Source organism: Empidonax traillii, unplaced genomic scaffold (genome assembly GCF_003031625.1).
Source record: "Empidonax traillii isolate 1590-97213 ecotype Southwest subspecies unplaced genomic scaffold, ASM303162v1 scaffold1319:size131266, whole genome shotgun sequence".
Lineage (NCBI taxonomy): Eukaryota > Metazoa > Chordata > Aves > Passeriformes > Tyrannidae > Empidonax > Empidonax traillii.
The window spans coordinates 3,200-8,999 of NW_020956512.1; the positions used below are offsets into that span (position 1 = coordinate 3,200).

Sequence of the window (5,800 nt, forward strand, 5' to 3'; positions counted from 1 at the left end):
AATCTTGACTTCTGAAAAATACAGCTGTCTTCTGTGTCTAGGTCCCTGCCCATGGGGAGAATATCCAACATAAAGATCATTAGATATATTACACATCACGTCTAACACAAGGTTTTTTTAGTTAAATCATATCAGTAGAGCCCCTTTCTGGAGTGCCTTTGCTACTGGATGTAAGTCAACTCAGGTAGGGTAGGGCTGCACTCTGGTTCTTGCACTTTAGTTTTGCCAGTATTTCATATGAAGAAAACTCTGTCTTCACCTTAGATTTTAGACCATGACTCTTGTTTATTTCTATCTAGAACAAAGTCTGTAGACAAAGTCAATATATTTTATCAGATTAACTAGCAGCCAAGTTTTCAGGCATGCAGGTCATTCTTCATGCCTCTTTTTTCACTCTCTCCCACTGTAGGCTTCATCTGACAAAAAAAAAGGCATTTCAAGCAAGTCATTCCCTGTTACTGTAGCTGCCATCCATTGGGATAAAAAGATGAAAATATGGCAAATATCACTACCCTACGTAACAACTGGAGAAAAACAGAGATGCAAATGGGTCACCCTGCCTAATGGTGCACAGGCTCAGCTGTAGGATGGCCTAGCACCATCCTGGCTCCAAGCACTTATTTTTACTCTCTTGAGCAAGAGAGTGAAAAACTATGAGTCCTGCTCATTCTGTTTCCTCATACATCAAGAATTTCTTTAAGGCATACAGATATACACAAAACATTTTTTACTTCTCTTACCAAAATGCTGCAGTTTTATTCCCTGTTAGCTGTTTTCCCATCTAGCCAGCTGTTCTTCCTGTCTCCCAATTATTTCTTTCTCAACAGAGGTATCTGACATGATTGATTTCTTTGGATATCTTGCCTTCCTCTGCAGCTATGTTTGTCATATATGTTCCACAGAGAACAATTCAGGTATTTTCAGAATGTTCAGGCAGCATATCTGATATATAACCTGGTTATCAGCAGAGTTACATACAACCACAATGAGGATGGGTGATGGTTGGAGTGAGGAGTTGCAATGGTTCTCCTGTTATATAGGGGGGAGCTGACCCACAGGGCAGTAGAAATATTTAAAACTTCTGCCTTCTGGCAGCATTGCTGCCTCTCATACTACAGAGAGGAGATAAAAAAGTATAGGAAGAAAGAGACATATATATATGTGTCTCTTCAATATGGAATTGAAAGGAACTTTATCTTCCATATAGACATAGGGGTAACAAGAGGAGGAAAATGCAGACATTTGGGAGCAGAATTATAGTATAAGAACACCTTTAGCAATTTAAAAGTCACAGCACCATTAATGATTTTTTTTTTCAGTCAGACCCAATTACAACTGTTTACAGAGCCTTTTCTCTTTCCCTCAGAGGCTTTGGCTGAATTCCAATCATTTCCGGGACCAAACCCAATTATGCCACTGACCACAGCATTCTGACTGCTTAATGCAATTCCATGGCAAGGACAGGGAACTCCCAGAAACAAGAAAGGGCTTGATTTGCTCCATGCTGTACCTGGAAACAGCTCCCAAACCAGCATGCTATGCCAAATAACTACGCCCCAGACTGGCCAATTAATTTGCGCAATTCTAGATTAAAACACAGACTATTTCTTATCTTTTATTTTTCAAAATTATTTTTTCCAGGTAAAAAATACTGGCAAAGTTTCTTCTTGACTGAAATTTCAGAGCTCTATAATCTTTGTTCCAGTATTTCCATGAACACAATGTTAGGAGGGAATTAAAAGGTGGTGACTTGGGGGAAAAGGGTGTTAGAGGTGAAGGAGGATATAACAGGTTAAGCTTACAAAGCACTTGGACATATCAGTTCATGTTATCCCAGGTCTGACCCATGTCAGCAAGCATGCTTACTCACAATAGCAAACAAAAGTGTTTGAAATGCACTACAAGATGATTTATTGACTTATTTCATACCATCATTTCGGTTTATATCAACATTCAGAGAAATGCTATATAATTCACTTTTTTCCTTTGCTGATCTCCTCTTCTACTCAAGATGATTATGAGCTTTTCTGTCATTTTTGGAGTACCGTAAGTTATTAGCAGCCAAGGAAAAAATATACAGAACAGAATAGAAACTTTCCCTTATAAAAAGAGTCATATGTGTGTACAATGCAGTTCAGTCAGTACAGAGCAAGCACAGTGGCATGTGATGGCTGCAGCAGGAATGCTCTGTGGAACAGATGGCACGTCAGGAGGGCTTAGTCAGAACAAAGTGAGGTGAGATTTGTAAGAGCTAACATTTCTAGTAAGCCATTTGGCAAACTCTGAAAAGAAGATATTTCGAGGGACTAGGTTATGAGAAATGCAACCACTGGCTAAAATTAACCAAAGTATGTGCAAGCCAGCAGGAAAGTAATTTTAGTTTTTATGCAATGTATAAGTAATGCATAAAGGTCTTCAAGGACATAGGGCAAGTATGGGAACACTTGAATTTTCAAGTCTTCTAATCAGATTAAAAAAAATTTCATCACATTAAACATGGATGCTTTTCTGATGGGTGAAAAAAAAAATTAGCATTTACCAATTAACCATATCATTGACTCTTCCTCCAAACATTATTCAACTGAAGTTAACTTTGTGTTTTACCTTACATGGCATAGCATGGAAACAGTTTGGGAAACTATTACCATGGCACAGTTTGGGAAACTATTACCATCACAAACGTAGTCAAGGCTTCATGGTCAACTGCAGCACCTCAAAATGGACTGTAACCACACAGCTTTGGTTTTTCTTGTCTTGAAAGCTGGTCTGACAAAGCTGAATAAGAAGACAGATGCAAACAATATCTTCTCTTCCATGCCTGTCCCAAGAAAGTTTTAAGGTGCAACTGCAGTATGCTTTCTTTTCAACAGTCTCTTTGTTGTTGGGTTTTGTTTTGGGTTTTTTTGTTTGTTTCTAAATCTCATTTTACTCACTCAGCACTCACCTCCTCCAGTTTTCATGTGCACTCAAAAGCCAATACCCTGCCCAGTCCTGGGTCTGGCCATCATAAAAGGATTCAGTCAGCCCAGTCAAGCATTCAGGGCTGAATTTCTTGGAAAACTAGATTTGAAGGCCTAATGCTTCAACAACTAATCAGTTTTTTTCCAGAGATTAGGAAATCCTCTGAAAACCCATAATCTAACTAAACACTTAAGTAGGTGCCCTACTTTAAACATGAGTCTCCTTTGTTGAATGGAACAAAGAAATAAATGTGAGAGTATACTTCAAGGCCACAAAGGAAAACTGAAAGATGTGGCAGGAATAAGGTACAAGATTCTGGTTCCTAATTGCATATCAGAAGTATTCATTCACTACAAGGTTCTCAAATTACTTCACCAATAAGCATCACTGAAAAGATAATATACACACAATAACTTTCCATTGGCTCTCGGAAGTACTCAGACAAGATCTCACAGAAATCTGAAAAGAACAAAGCCTGTAATTCTTTAATAAATTATCAACATTTTCCAAAGTGAAGTTGTATAGATAATAGGGATTGTATACATAATAGGCATTTATACTCTCTGGCCTAATCTTGAGGTTTTCCAGTAGGCACTGGAGTATTATCATCATTGTAACTAACAGCAGCACATCAGTTCAGTGGCAATATTGTTGGGGTACAGAGCTGTTATAGCCTAAGGTACAGGCCTGCTCACCTGGATACCCCATGGGCTTGTGAACTCCACTATAACACAATATGTGGCCAAATATTTTGTCACAGGGAAACTGCTTGAGATAGAAAAATCTAGATGCCCCTTCTCACAGCTGCAGAGAAACTGGATATTTCTCTACTTGTACCCTTCTTCCTAAACAAAAATCTAGTTCTTCATGTTGTGACACTCCCCTGACTGACTGACTAGCAGTGATAGATCTTACTTGTTTCTGCTTTCTCCGCATCTTTATTCCCATCATTTTCTTTTCTGTTTATCTCTCTGACTAGCCTTTCCTTCTCTTTCTACTCTTCTTTTCCATCACTGCTTTTTGCTTCAGTTAAGAGCAAAGAAATACACGTTTTCTTTCTTGAGGTTGAGTTTTTGCACACTTCCTTGTGACCAGAGGTTCCTATGGCTACAGCAACCTTCATGTGCCTCCATAGCTGCAAGGTCAAATACTTCAAAAAAATTCAAAAAGGAATGACTAATTGTTATGGTTTAGGAACAGTATTCCCTGATTTAATGTTCCCACGGAAACACTTCAAACCGTGTGTTGCTTGCCCACTTCCCCCTTCCCTTTCTCCCTTCCTCTGTGGCAGGCTGGAGAGCAGAATTGGGGGCACTAAAGGTAAAACCACGGGTTGAGATAAGAACAACTTACTGGGAACAGCAATGAGATAGAAAACAAACAGTAACAGCAACAATAGTAATAACAGAGTGTACAAGAAAGGCAAACAATTACCACGAGTGCTTACCATGTGGAAACCAAGAATACCCCAACTCCTCTGCCACCCTACCTGACTAGAACAGACGCTTTCCACACCGCCCTCTGCACATGACATAAGGTGGTGAAGAATAACCTCAGAATCTTAGTCATGTCACTTCTGGCTACTACAAAAATTAACCCTGTCCTGGTCAGAACCAGGAGACTAACAAAGAAGAGATGTATCTTTCCAATGTGACGGATACTAGCAGTTTCAATTCCTTTATGTACCCCCTGTTCTTTAGACAGTATTATAAAATTGTGGATACTTCTATTATATATAGCTATGTTTAAATTTTTTGTTTTGTTTTGTTTTGTTTTTGTTTTGTTTTGTTTTAGTTCGGTCTAGTTCTCTATATTTAGGCATGGTCACCTCAAACTTTATCTCCTGTCCATTGCTCTAGTGATATTTTATCTGGTCTCCTTGAAGAAACACCTTCCAATACTATGCCACTGCCTGCCTGTCTGTCCTTCCCTCCCCACCCCCCCGACTCCGTAACTTCTGTAATCTATTTACTTTTTACAGCTGAAACCAAGCACAGATTACAGCTCTCTGAAGCAGATCTCCATGTATTTTCTGAAAAACCAGTATCTACAGATAGAAGACAGAAGTTCAGGGCTATCTGAAGGGAATGTTACATTCTGTGCATCATAGCTACCAGTTCTGTTTGATATTCCAGGATGGTGCACTAATCCACATAGTGCACCATCCTGGCACTATTATGTGAACATAGATGGTGCAATAATCCACTATCCTGCCTGTAGAGAACAAAGGTTAAAGATACTCTAACAAGTCTCATTTGGGTGCCTAAAAGTACACAGGGTAAACCCATATGTGGTATTCATTACATCATTTTCTTGGTAAACATTTATGGTGCATTTTGACTCGTTCTCTTGTTGGAAGCTAGCTATTCACATGCATAGCACAGGGTATTTGTATCTATGTTTCAGGTGGTTACATTCCTTTCTGTTTGCATTTCTGCTTTTCAGAAGCTTTCATGAATCTGTTAGAGGCCAATTTATGGGGCCAGTAAAAGTCAGGTAGTAGTAGATTGATCATGGCGTTTCAGCTCAGAGATGTAACAATTCATTTAAGAGACCAGTTCTCACATTAATTCACCTTCATAATGAAACCCTGAGGCAACAAAAGACCACAAAAACCAAATACTGATTCAACATGAGACAATGGGTCACCTCAGGTTTAGTGAATATTAAGATACTATATTTATTCTTCAAACATATGGTGGAACTTGTTTTTCATGTACGTTGTAGAATTTGTATTGTGTGTGCTGAAAGACTTTTTTTTTTCTTCTTCCTGGTAATGGAGAATCTGTGTTATTTGCACATTGCAAAACTTGTTCCACAGGTATGTTGTGAAATTTTA

At 38.8% G+C, this 5,800-nt stretch overlaps 1 protein-coding gene across 1 annotated transcript in view; it reads right to left on the reverse strand.

Annotated features, from left to right (window-relative positions):
* Positions 1-1,516: 1,516 nt before the first annotated feature.
* The window catches only part of LOC114069626 (centrosomal protein of 128 kDa-like), a 101,328-nt gene continuing 97,044 nt past the window's right edge, over positions 1,517-5,800 (reverse strand). The window contains exon 7 of the mRNA XM_027906548.1: positions 1,517-1,724. The gene's annotated coding sequence lies outside the window, so the exon portion shown is untranslated. The remainder of the gene's footprint in view (positions 1,725-5,800) is intronic.